Source organism: Mastomys coucha, unplaced genomic scaffold, assembly GCF_008632895.1.
Source record: "Mastomys coucha isolate ucsf_1 unplaced genomic scaffold, UCSF_Mcou_1 pScaffold23, whole genome shotgun sequence".
In the NCBI taxonomy this organism is placed as follows: Eukaryota; Metazoa; Chordata; class Mammalia; order Rodentia; family Muridae; genus Mastomys; species Mastomys coucha.
In genome coordinates this window covers 64225585-64239358 of record NW_022196906.1, presented here as the reverse complement: position 1 = coordinate 64239358, position 13774 = coordinate 64225585, and the positions used below count along the sequence as shown (strand labels likewise).

Below are 13774 nucleotides of genomic sequence, written 5' to 3'. Positions count from 1 at the left end.
CTGGAACTCACTCTGTAGACCAGGCTAGCCTCAAACTCAGAAATCTTCCTGCCTTTGCCTCCCAAGTGCTGGGATTAAAGGCGTGTACCACCACTGCCCAGCCGACATCTTTGTTTTTAACACCGCTCAATGGAAGCCAGTAGGAAGTGATAGAAGGAAATGCTGCTCAGTGTGTACATTTGCTACAGCAGGCATGCCTGCCTCTGGCTGTCAATCCTCGCCAGACAGGGAAGAACATCTTCCTCAGATGTGTTTCTTCCCAGTGCAGCCCTTGATGAGCAACAACTTTGGCTTTGGTTTTATGCTTTAGCAAACACTAACATTACCTGTTAGGTGCAGTGGCTGGGATGTATTCCCAGAGGACCATGGAGCCCTCTTAAGTCTGAAATAAGATGCCCCATAGCAGCATTCAGACCTCATTTCACTTTCAAACAAGAAATTTAATCAATCCTCACTTAAAGTCATAGTTGTTTTTCTTTTAAAAAATTTTATTTTTAAATTATGTGTTTATGTGTGTCTGTATGGGATGCAGGCTCCTCTCTTCTCCAAGAGCCCAGAACGAAGTGTCAGACCCCCTTGAGCTAGGGTTATAGGCTGTGAGCTGACCCTAATAGGTTCTTGGAACTAGAGTTAGGTCTTCTGCAAGAGTAGTACCTGCTCTTAAGTTCTGAAACATCTCTCTAGCCCCAACTTGTGAGTTTTTGTATGAAGCTTCATAAATTCATCAAACAAAGGAAGCTGTTTGGGCAACTCAATGACATTCTATACACTGAGAATACCATAATGGTTTATGGTATTCTTTTTTTTTGCTATGTTATCTTCATTGCATTATATCATCAAATAAACAAGCTTCGGACACCTTAAAGCAGATAGAATCAAACTTTTCTCTTGCTCATTAACAAAATGACATTGAAAAAAAATTCAGAATAGTAGTGATAGTTCTGGATCTTCCCATGCAGACAGTCCTCCTGTAGCACCACTCCAAGCCCCAACAGGAAGACAAAAAATTCTGTTCTGACCCTCTCTTCCATCTGTTCTTCTCTGTCTAGTTGCAGACTTCCTGTGATGAGCTAATGAATTACACCTGTACAGTGGTCAGAGCATGCCTCTGTGATTCAAGCCCTTGTGATCTAGGACACCTACCTATAGGATGCTTGAGGAGACATAATGAACTGTTTCAATAATCCTTAGCTGGTGTTGTTAGGTTCTACTACCCAGGAACCTCCTTAAAAAGGATGACCCAACTCAAAGTCTGCCTGAAGCAAAGCCTCATCACCATTCCAAGCCTCGATAATCTTATCTGTAAGATGGTAAAGAGAAAAAGTGTAAATATGTGTAAGAACAAGGTAGGTAGCCACATTCATGGGCCTGGTGAAATGAGTCTGGCCCATTAATTGTGACGTGGACCTAATGAATCATCTCTTTGAGGTTCCTTCCACCAGCAGATCCTCCAACCTGCTCTGTAAAGAGCACCCAATTCATACTGAAACCATCGGTCAGTGTCCCACTGGTTATCATTTTAATGTCTTGGGTAATACTGCTTTCAAAATCAGATATTCTTTCTCCTTCATGGAGATATCATTCTCACTAAACACTTGTTTTGGTTTGTTTTGTTTTCACAGTGGTTTCCATCTGAGTTAAAAATATGCCAGTTATCTGCCTTGTGGTTGCCCTACGGTCTGCAGGGTGATTACACTAAAGATAGACAACAATAATAGCTATTTATCCAGAAACTCTTGAGAACAAAAGACTCTGCAAAGACTCCATAGAATCTCACTTCACTAGTTTCTCAGAATTACCCACCAAGCAAGAACTTCATATGTCAATCTTACAAATAAGGGCAGCAGGTCTGAGAGGCTGAGAGACTTGACCTAAGTTTTCCAACAATAAAAAGCCCATCATTCTAGGCTCTTGGCATGGAGGCATACTCTTTGTACCATGGGTACTTTTTTAGCACTTTGAAAACTGACTATATAGAAATAGAAATCGAAATGAATACATTAGAGCACCTCATGCTCCTGGACAGGACAACTGCCATTCAGTTATGGTTCGACCGTGAAGTGTCCTGCAAGGGAGCTCACAGACTGGCAGTTGGCCACCAACTGCTGGTGCAATTTGGAGAGCTTCTAGAAGCTTTAGGAAACAAGGCCTAATGGAGGGGGGTTGTGACTGGAGGAATGGCCTCCAGGCCTCCATCTTTCACTAGATCCTTTTCTCTCTCCTTTCTACTTTCGGTCTTCCATGAGATGGGAACTTGACTCTACCAGCATTTCCACCCCGATGGACAAAGACTCTGAAGCAGGGAGACGAACAAAGCCCTTCTTCCCTAAATTGTTCTGCTCAGGTTTTTTGTCAGAGTCACAAAAAGACTAAAACAAGCAAGTGATACAAACACCTCAGGAACGGAGAGAAAAATTTCCAATGCAGGTATATATGAGAAGCCTAGAACTGGATAAACTTATGTGAAACCAGGCATTTCAACAAACCTCCTGCTCTTGGTGCACTCTCTGGAGGCTGTGGAAGATTTGCAGACAGCAGGTCAACTAGAAGGACCAAGACTCGAAGCCCAGTCTTCTGTAATGAGTATTTTTATTTTGTCTTATTGTAGTGTCTTGAAGTATGTGTGAATGTATTCATGGGAGGTGGTGATGGACACTAGCTACTGCTCCCATTGTTGCCACAAAATACCTGGTAAAAGTGTCTTAAGAAGGGAACAGTTTCTTTTATCTCACAGTTCAGGGGTACAGTCTATTATGATGGGGGAAGTCATGACATCAGGAGCCTGAAGTAGCTGGGCACAGTGTGAATGTGGTCAGGACCCAGACAAGGATGAATCCCATTGCTCAGCTGACGGTCTCCTTTGTATGTAGAATAGAATCCCAGCCCATGGAAGGGTCTCCATCACACTAACAGTGGGTCTTGCTACCTCAGTTTACCTAATCTAGAAAATCCATCACAGACATGTGCAAAGATTCAGCTCTGAGGTGATTCTAGATCTTGCCAAGTCGACAAAACATGTAAACCTTCAGTGGGAGAAAATGTCTGTCATTTCCCAAGCACATGGACTGGAGAATTACTCCCCAGATATATCTGAATAAATTAACTTGCTAACTCAACTGTAAGTGCATTGTAATTCTGTGGAGCTCTTCATTTCGGGCATGAGTTCTGTAAGATTCAGAGGCATTAGCTTCCTTCGACTTTGGAAGGACATCCTGTATCATTCATTCCTCAGCTGTCGCCCACAGACGATGTGAATTTATGGAGTGTTGGTCTGAACAAAAACAGCACTACAACATAAAATGCATCATTAATACTTTAAGACCCAGTATGATTTATATTTATATAAATAACATAAAAGAAGCCAATTAAACCAAAGTCACTGGAGTGTAAATAACACAAAAACTTATTGTTTTGTAAGCTACTGAGAATAAACTAATAATGAATGTATTTATCATATGTCTAAGAACCAAGCAGGTAGGAGTGGGTTAAGCAGGGAAATGTGCTCTTCTTGAAGGTTGACCCAACATTTTCTTCTAATCCAGATCCACTTAAAATGTGACATTTTCTCTGAATGTTACCTTTTGTCCATTTGAGTAATTAATAATTTAAGTGTAACAAGGATGCCTAGATTCAAACACTTTGTAATCTAACTAGGAGGATATTTAAAATTCATTACAGTACATTAAACTTGCAGGGAACAGTTAGCTTCGTTACAAAATAAATAAATAGCCAATTTGCTTTGATCAGCAGAAATTCTGATAAAATCAGCAAAACACCAATTAAAATGTGAAAAATGTCACCTACTGTAGTTATTCTAATGGAACATGGACTCAAAGGAAGAAACTGATTCAATGTTTATTTTCATACTAGCTGTGGTTTTCAAGTGTAAATCATTTCCCTTTGCTAGCTTTTTCACAGCTCAGCCTGAGCCTATGCACAAACGGTACAATTACAAAGGCAGCTTCCAAGCTGGGGTTGAATTCTCTCCATTCTTAACAAGCACTGGTGTGTGTGTGTGTGTGTGTGTGTGTGTGTGTGTGTGTTGAGACAAGGTCTTACTAGGTATCCCTGGTTATCTTGGAACTAGCTATGTAGATCAGGCTAACCTCAAACACATAGAGACTCCTTGCCTCTGCCTCTCCAGAGCTGGGATTAAAGGCAGGCCACACCTGACATGTTTTGTGTATTTTGATATAGGATCTCATGTAGACTTGTCTAGAACTCAATATGTAGTTGAGGATAACCTTGAACTCCTGATCTGCTTGCCCCAGCCTCCCAAGTGCTGAGGTTACAGGTAAGATTTATCTGGCGCTGGGCATCAAACCCATGGTCTTTGTGCATTCGAGGCAAGCACTCTACCAACTCAGTCACATCCCCAGCACACATCATCATTTCTTTATTTCAGTAGTCTTAGGTTTTGTTCTTTGGGGAAACACTGTTACCTGACTGAATGGGGAAGGAGCGGCTAAACACTCACAGTCCTTCCATATGACAACCATGCTCTTAGAGGGATCACAAGGCTTCGATCTCATGTCTTATCATGTCAGTTGTTCTAGCTACAACAGTATATCTACCATAAGAAAACCAGTAGAATTAACTGACTGGGACCCATAGGGGCTCTTAGAGATGGAACTGCCAACATGCCCAGGGGGCATGAATGGGATAGACCTAGGCCCTCTGCACTTATGTGACAGTTGTGCAGCTGGGTCTGCATGGGGACTCCTAAAGCGAGAGCAGTGGCTGGCTCTGATGACATTGCCTGCCTTTGGATCCTTTCCCCAACCCGGACTGCCTCAATAGAAGATGTTCTTAATCTTACTGCAAGTTGATATGCCAAGGCTGGTTGATATCCCTTTTTCTGAAGAGAAGGGGAGAAGGGGTGGATGGGAGTGGGGAGATGTGAGAGGTGTCAATGGGAGGAGCAGAGGGAGTGCAATTAGGATGTAAGTAAATTAACTTAATGAATAAATTAATGAATTAATAACAAAGAATTTCAGGACAATGAGTTCAAATTCAGTCTAAGCTTTAACCCATAAAGGTGCCTGGTGAATTAGCACTGTGACGATCCAGAAGTCTGTCTCAGCTAGATCTGTAGCAGGTGCCTGGTTCTCCTAACTCCAGAATAGGATGAATCCATTTGCATTCCCCTGTGGTGGTCTGGAAACCGAAGAGAATAACAGAGAAAGACAAAGTCACTGCTGGGCACCACTGCAACATCTTGTTTATTGAATTAAAAGGAAAACAAAAGGTGAAATTACTTTGAATTGCAAGATGGGTGTTCTTCCCTTGGCTGTCTTTTCTTCGGTGTAGGCAGTTTCTCCCTGACAGAAACCATGAATTCATTTCTAACAAGCCTTGTGGAATCTCTGCCTGTTCTGGCCACTTCAGAGATCAGTAACAGGAAAGAAATGTGCAAACGGCATGATAGATGGGTGTTCTGCTTTTGAGTCTTCTCAAAATGCTGCACCATCATCTTTCAATCCTTTAACACACTGGGTTTTTTAAAAAAGTGTTTCCAGTGAGATCTCCTTCCTTCCTCGGCCCCACACTACCGACGGTTTGCTCATTACCCAACTAGGAACAGCCTAGACTCTCAGCAAATCCACAATTTCAAAACCCAAACAAACCACAGTTAATTCTGAAACCCAGGCAACCCATGGTGAACTTTAAATGTCAACTGTAATGAATTTGAAACTACCTATTTCCTGGGATAGGCTGTCACTCATTCTGTGGTGTTTATTTTGTGAGCTACTTATTTTGTGGCTCACATCATACATTTGTATTTCTAACATAGTTGAGAGTTTCCTTTTCATAACAAGTCCTTTTGAAACTATGAGCTCTGCCTGTCTGCCTAGACACATGGATAGCCCAGGTTGGCCTTGAGGTCACTCAACAGCCAAGAATGATCCTGAACTTCTGATCCTTCTGCTTCCACCTCCCAAATGCCAGGATGATAAACTTGCACCATCATTTTGGATTTTCTGCATTGCTATGGATACAGTCAAGGGCTTCAAGCACACATTCTTACCAACAGGACTACATCCCTGGTCCCTATATCATTACAAATCTGAAAGAAGAGCGTGCATAACCTTTCCTGCAACTGGTCACCTCTTTCCACTTCCTTAAAATCATAACTGTGATAAAATCACAAAAACCTTTGCACACACCAACACTCATCAACCTACAATCACTGATAATGGGCCCTTGAAATATCACTTCCCTTCATCTGTAAGATGAACAGACAGAACACCCAAGTGACAGGTCGTCATGAACTTGAATGACTGTAAATGTGAATCATGTAGAACAATGGCCAGTTCACAGGATAACTCAGCACACTCATATCACATTTACTCATGGTCTTGTACGTCTAAAGAACAGCATGAGGCTCAATGGTAATGCAGAGGTGCTCCTCAACAGGTGCTCCTCAACAGGGTTAAACATGTAGGATATAAGTATATAGCCTATAACTTGTACCACAAAGTGTGTATGTGTGTGTGTGTGTGGTATGCAGACATGTGTGGTCTGGTGCTCATACCTGTAAGTGTGCACAGAGGCCAGAGGAGAACCTTTGGTGTCCCTCTCTATCCTTATGCACCCAAAATGGAGTCTCTTGATAAGTCTGGAACTAGGCTGGTGACCAACAAGCCCCATGATAATCCAATTTCCACCTCCCACTGTGCTGTGGTTACAGAGGCATATGGGCAGCTCAGCTTTTTATAATGATAGGAGATTTAAAGTCAGGTATTCATACTTGGAAAGCAAGCACTAGTGCCCACTGTGGTGTCCCCGAGCCTGGTTACTCAGCTATATATGAAATTCAAATGTAGCACCTTGTGCTCTTCTCTGGAAACTCAGTGTGCTGCTGGACCTTCCAGCTCCTCTTTTTCAAAGTCTTCTGGAATTGACACCATGGGAAGGTCAGGAGTGAAATGTTAAGGGGCCGGTCTTACCGAAGTCCTCCACTTTGGAGAGAGACAGAAAGTTTGTGCTTTTGCTCTGGATGCCCTTGAGATGTTGTGACATGCTGTCAGTGCCACTTGCATCGGCTGATAACTCAGGGGTTATGATGCTCTTGTTTATGGCTCCTTCACCTCCACCGACATTTTTACTTGACTAATTCACTGTTTCAAACCAGCCTGGGGTGGGGGGCAGGGGTGAGGCAGGAAATCATTCAAATTCGATGCTACTTTGAAGTCCGGTTACTTGGCTGGAAAACTACAGATAAATTGATGGCTGCAAATGGCCTGAGATTTGAATGATTCTTTTTCCACTTCAACTAAATCTATTGAGCACACCCAAATAATTTAAAAGCACTGAAAATAAGCAGCATTGGGGATTAATGAAAGCAATATGCTCAGTCTGCTGCGTTTATTATTTTTAAATTATAGGGCTCCCACTTGAAGAAACGCAACGAGGTCGAAACGAAGCAATTTTGTTGTTAAATATTGTCATTTAGAACAAAATGCTTGGGACCCAGGAACCAAAACTGTCCAGGCCGCAGCTGTTTTCCATTGATCCCCAGTTATTTTCAAGTGAAAGAAAAGCGATAGGAATTATAGAAACTCCCCATGACCTCTGTGGGAGTTAACTCACTTGGGGCAAAGCTGTGTGAAACGTGGGGCCCAGGAAAACTCGAGATGGACTTGTAGCTCCAGGGCAATCCCTTCAGGGCTCTGTTTATCAGTATGTGAGCTTGAATTTAATACCTGGGAGATGATGTCAGGTCTTGAAAACTCTAGTTCTGAAGCCAAGAAGACCCAAGCATCTGGAGTTTCCCTGGGGCTTACGTCTTGGTTTTTGTTGGCGGGAAGGACACTGTAGTTCCAGTCCGTTGCTCTGGCATTTTTACCAAGACCCAAAGCAACTAAGGGGAGGAAAAGGGTGTAGGTGAGCCTGCAAGTCACAGCCCACACTGAAAAAAGCCAGGGCAGAAACTCAAGCAGAAACTTGAAGCAGAAACCATGGAAGAACTATGCTCACTGGTCCACTGACCCATGCTGAGCTAGCTCTCACAGACAGCTCAGGACCACCTGTTCAGGGAATAGTGCTACCTGAACAGTGAGAAGTGCTCCCTGAATAGTGAGATCCTCCCTAACCCCCCCCCCCCAACACACATGTCAGTTAACTAGCAAGCTAATCCCCACCATGAGACAGGCTTACAAGCCAATCTGATCTAGGTAATTCCCCTCTTAGGTAAGTCTAAAACAGTGGTTCCCAACCTTCCTAACGTTGTGGCCACCTAACACAGTTCCTCATGTTGTGTTGAGCCCCCAACCATAAGATTATTTCTTATTGCTACTTCAAAACTATAATTTTGCTACTATTATGAATCATAGTGTATGTAGCTTATATAGAGTATCTGATGAGTGACCCGTGTGAAAGGGTTGTTTCACTCTTCCCTCCCACCCCCAAAAAGGAGTTGCTACCAACAGGTTGAAAACCACTGTTCTAGGCTGTGTTGAGAAGAAGGTCAGAACTAACCAGAATAGGAGGGTTTTAACTTTTAAAATAGTTTATGCCAGCTTTTGAAAATGTCATGGAAGAAAAATGGGCTTTGGAGCTGTGTGAATTTAAGCCTTACTACTCATCCTGATGTTGGGGGTTCCTTCTTTAAAAATGAGTGAACAAGAGAGAGGGAAGGATATAGATACAGAGAATGTATGCAAATGACACCTAGTTCCTGAGGAGCAGAGAGCACACTGTAACTTTTTGGGGGAATGAGGGAGGGTTCAAGATTGGCTTTCTCTGTGTAATAGCCATGCCTGTCCTGGAACTCACTTTGTTGACCCAGCTGTACTGGAACTCACAGAGATCTGCCTACCGCCGCCTCTTAAATGCTGGGATTGAAGGCATAAGCCCCAACCAACTGGCCAACTGTAACTACTTTTATTGTTCTTTATATCATTATTATTTTCTGCTCTATTTTTTTTTTAAGAAATAAAATGAACAAATTTAGAGTTGCCAGATAAAGTAAGGGATTCTTACTTATATTTCTGGTAATAATAAGTAAGTGTTTTAGGCCTGGGGTCGTGGCTTAATTGGTAAAGTGCTTGCCATGCAAGCATGAGGACCTGAGTTCAATGCCCCACATCCACAGGGGTCAGGGGGGAATCTGTGCATAATAGGGCATGCCTGTAATCCTCAGGCTGGGAAAACAGAAACAAGAGAGGGCTCGCTATCCAGGCAGCCTAGTCTAAGCTGCAGGCTGGTGAGAGACCGTATTCCATAAAAAGCGAGGGGGGAGCCAGCTGACTGGGTAAAGGTACTTGCAGCCAAGCCTGACAACCTGAGTTCAATTCAGTCCCCGAGACCCACATTGTGGGCATGGAGAGCAGTTGTCCTTTGATCTCCACACATGTGCCATAGCATCTAATGAAAAAATAATAAAAGGTCAATGGCACAGAGGAATGACACCAAAGTTTGACCTCTGGTCTTCAAATACACACACACACACACACACACACACACACACACACACACACACACACACGCACGCACACACATACACACACAAGTAGACACAAACAAGTATACACATTCATATACATACATATACACTCACATACAGACATCAGAAATAGGTGATCTTGTGTCTTATATTTTGCTCATACATAAGTAACTTTTAAGCATAAAGATACTTTCTTTCTCTTTCTTTCTTTTTCTTTCTTTCTTTTTGTATATGAGTATACCATTACTCTCTTCAGACACCAGAAGAAGGTATCAGATCCCATTACATATGTTTGTGAACCACCATGTGGTTGCTGGGAATTGAACTCAGGACCTCTGGAAGGGCAGCCAGGGCTCTTAACCGCTGAGCCATCTTTCCAGCCTGAATAAAGATAGTCCACACATAGGGGTCATACACACACTAATAAATAGTCCTTGTTGCTTATTTGAAATTCAGTGTTACCTGAGCATCAGCCACAAACAAACATTCTCCTTGTGATGGACAGCTTTGACTGTCATCTGGCCACAACCTAGATTCACCTGGGAAGAGAGTCTTGGGGGAGTTTATCTAGATCAGGTTGGCCCATGGGCTTCTCTGTGTGATATTGTGCTGGTTACTTTAACTGGTGTAGGGAGCCCCAGCCTGAAGGTGGGCAGCACCATTTCCTGGTTTAAGGTCCTGGGTTGTATGAGAGTAAAGCCAGCTGAGCACTAGACATGCATGCATTCATTCGCTCTGCTCTTGACTGTGGGTGTGATGTGACCCATGGTCTCAAGCTCCTGCAGCCGTGACTTGCCACAATGATGTACTATAAGAATTGGAATGGAGAGCTAAAATAAATCCTTGTATCCCGTAAGCTGCGTGTTGTCAAGACATTTAATCACAGCAACAGAAGTGGACGTAGGGCCTGCTCTGAAAGGATCGACTAACAAGGACATTCTGTGTGTGATGGGAAGAGAAAGGAGAGAGGGAGGAGGGAGAGAGTTATTCTTAGTTCTTGGAGAATGAAGCTAGTGTGGAGACTTCACCTCTGTCAGGGGCCTCAGTGAAGCTACATAGTAGGCCACACAGACACCTCAGGGAAGGTGAGGCACCTTAGACATGGCGAGAGCAAGTCATTGCCCAGATGGACCCAGAAACCTGATTGTGGTTTTAACAAGCCAGTCTACCTGGAAAAGTTTGTCCGTCTAATGCAGTGTCACCTGGCTCTCAGATCCATCTGGTAAAGCTAAGGAACAGGTGACATCCTGCAGTACCGAGTGTGACACTAGGCCCAGCATGGCCCAGCTCACTTCCTCTAACTCTGCTGCTTCACAGTCTCTCAGGTCTCTCCTTCACATTTCCTGCTCTGTCCTGTAGTAAACAGCCACCACAAAATTCCCTCCAAGTGGCTGCATAGGAGTCAATCGCAGGCACATGTTACCAGGCAGTGCCTGTAACTTGGAAAGATGACCTTGAAGAGAAGCAGCAGTTGTTGAAAATGTGTTTAAAATGCAGCTTCACTGATTTTATAATAATTCTAAATTTTCCTTCTCCTAGACCTCCTGAAAGTGATTTCAGCAGAATTATTTTGAATTATTTGTTCATAGGCTAACACAATATTAGAGCAATACCTCACTTTTAGGTAGGGTAACATCTCTCAATTTAGATCTCTCTCTCTCTCTCTCTCTCTTTCTCTCTCTCTCTCTCCCTCCCTCTCCCTCTCCCTCTCCTTCTCTTTTTTTCTTCTTCCCTCCTTCTGTCCCTCCCTCTCTTCCTTCCCTTCTTCCCTCTGACAAATTCTAACAACCCCCACACTGGCTTTGAACTCATTATGTAGCTAAGAATGACTTTGAATTTACTGGGTAGCCAAGTTGTCCTGACCCCTTTGCCTCTACCTCCTGAACGTTGGAGCCACAGCTGCACACCACCACACCCATTTTTATACAGAGCTCAGGATGAAACCCAGGGCTTCATGCATGCCAGGCAAGCCCTCTACCAACTAAGGCTCAGCCCCAAGTCACATTTACACTATTTCCTTTGGTATAAAATAGAAAGGTGAACTGTGATATCAGGATATTAGGATCTATATAGTCAATGCTCTAAAGGCTCCTGCATTTTTTAAAGTTATCATTTATTCCAGATAATAGTTTATCACCGTGGAGGTGACTAGAACATATCTGAGGACACTTCCGGTTTCCGTCTCTACCGGAAGTCTCTGTAGTGTTCCCAAGATCCTGGGCTATAAACAACATCTCTGTCCCAGAGTTTCTGAAAGTTTCAGGAACAAGAGCTAGCAACAAAACTTGCTGCCCAAGGTTCCGTCTGTGTCAGTGGCTTTAAGAAAGTTCTCGAGCCATTTTCTAAACTACTTGACGCATAAGAGGCTGCAAATGGGAGAAACTCACGAAAGCTAGAAGTTCTCCACGCTGATCTATCTCAAATGTTCCCTAAAGGCTTGAGTGCTAAAAGCTGGAAGCCCGGACGACGCTACCAGAAAGGGTGGGAACTCTAAGAGCTGAGGCTTGGACGGGTCTTCAGGGCATTGAGAGCTTACCATTAGAGGGGACTAGAGGAGCCCAGTCCTCTTGACTTTGCTTCCTGACCATGGCCTCTTTGTGAGCTGCTCCACGCTGTACGCCTGAAGCAGCACAGTCAGTCATGGGCTAGACCTGAATCCATGAGCCATGATAAACCGGTTCTCTGTGTAAGTTAATTACCTTGGGTAATGTGAGAGAAGGTAATCAACACAAGTCATCCTTTAGGAAGGTAGGCCTGCTTTTCTTCTCACGGAGATCTGCGCTTTCACCTCCATTCCATCGGGTCCTCAGCTCTGGCTTCTATCATCCCTGGAGGAGTAAAACTTGCAGTATAGATGTCTCTATTCAAAACAAGAGTGAAACCTGCAGGTCTAAATCCAGCAGGCTCACCTTAGCAAAAATACCTTTATACCCTCAACTGCTCTATAGAACCACTACCTCAAAGAACCAACGATTTCTCATTGAAATTATCTATGTTAATTTTTTTGATGGGAAAAGTCCCTCCAAATGCTACACTTATGATATTGAGAAGAAATTCCAACTTCTCAGAAGTTGTTCTTGTCTTGGGCAAAAGCAACAGCAACAATAATAAAACAAAACAACAACAACAAAAAATATCAGCAATGGTCGCCTTACCCTCCCCCCAAAAAACTAACTCAGAATTATAAAAGGGTAATTTCCTAAGAACAAACACCACGAAAGAAAAATTCTTTATCAGTAAAGAAAAAGCAGCTTCCTCTCTGCGAGTTCAGCTATCCTTCCCTTTCTTAATAGTCCTACACTCAAAAGAGGCCAAAGGACTCTGACCTTGCCAAGCTAACTGAGCAGGAAAAGGCGATCATGTGTATAAGGTTGTCACCTACCCCACAAATTATGATAAAATATACCTCAGCTCCGGGGGAAAAGACTTGCATTTCTCCGGGTGACATCCACAGTGGTACGTTTAAGGATTTGAATAGAATAGCAATTTATTTCACACTAACGTGTTTTATGGCTATCATCAAGCATGATGTCTTCAGAGACTGAAGGCTGATGTTTTTATGAACTCGGGCTCCTCGATGCATTGTCTCTGTGGCTCAGAACAGATCTTTCCATCTTTTTAAAATTTCCCCTCCTCAGCCCCTGCCTCTGTTCCTTTTTTTTTTAAAGTAAAAGGAAAATTAGGGGGTGGGATAATAAAATGAATCCACATCAGACAAAGGGCACCCGAACAGCTCTCCAGCCCTGCATAGTTTCAGAATGAATGATTATCTGGCTAATTAGTGAAATAAATAATAATAATTGCCTGTCCCTCCTCATTAGAGCCCTTAATAGCAAATGGAACCCCAGTGCAGAGCTCCCGAGAGCTGGTTTAAAACATAGGACTCAATTCTGAGTTGAGAAAAAGAGACACAACTCCACATCTCGCAAAATCCACGTGGGAATGCCAGACTTAGGGGAGCAAGAAATACCAGAGACCTCCCAGATCTGCAAGGTAGGCTTGGGCCACAGAGGAAATGTGGCCATCCTCCTTCCCACTTACAAGTTTCCTATGTCTGAACATCCAAGAAGTGACAGACCATGGTCTGCCCACTCATTCTGGCAGACTATGGGCAGACTCTCCATCACCTAAGGAGGAACCTACCAAGTCCATGCTCTTAGAGACTGGGCTAGCCCATTGCAGCATTTCCTTCCCTTGAGCTTCTAGAGTCAACAGACACATCTGAATTCTCTTGGACTGCCCCGAGTACCTACTACCAAAGACCGTCTGCTGCGCCTAAGAACGTGTTAGGCAGAGTGACTTCGTGCATCAAGTGAACCTTTGCTC

General features: G+C 43.4%; 1 long non-coding RNA gene across 2 annotated transcripts in view; it reads right to left on the bottom strand.

Moving 5' to 3' along the window:
• Window positions 1–5019: 5019 nt before the first annotated feature.
• LOC116073474 overlaps window positions 5020–13774 on the bottom strand; it is a 17429-nt gene continuing 8674 nt past the window's right edge. The window contains exons 2-3 of one of the 2 annotated variants that reach the window (XR_004111822.1): window positions 12148–12276; window positions 5020–5157 (exon numbers count right to left, since the gene is read on the bottom strand). This is a non-coding gene — a long non-coding RNA (uncharacterized LOC116073474). Of the gene's footprint in view, window positions 5158–7712; window positions 7865–12147; window positions 12277–13774 lie in introns of those variants that run through there. The other variant, XR_004111821.1, reaches the window with a different exon arrangement.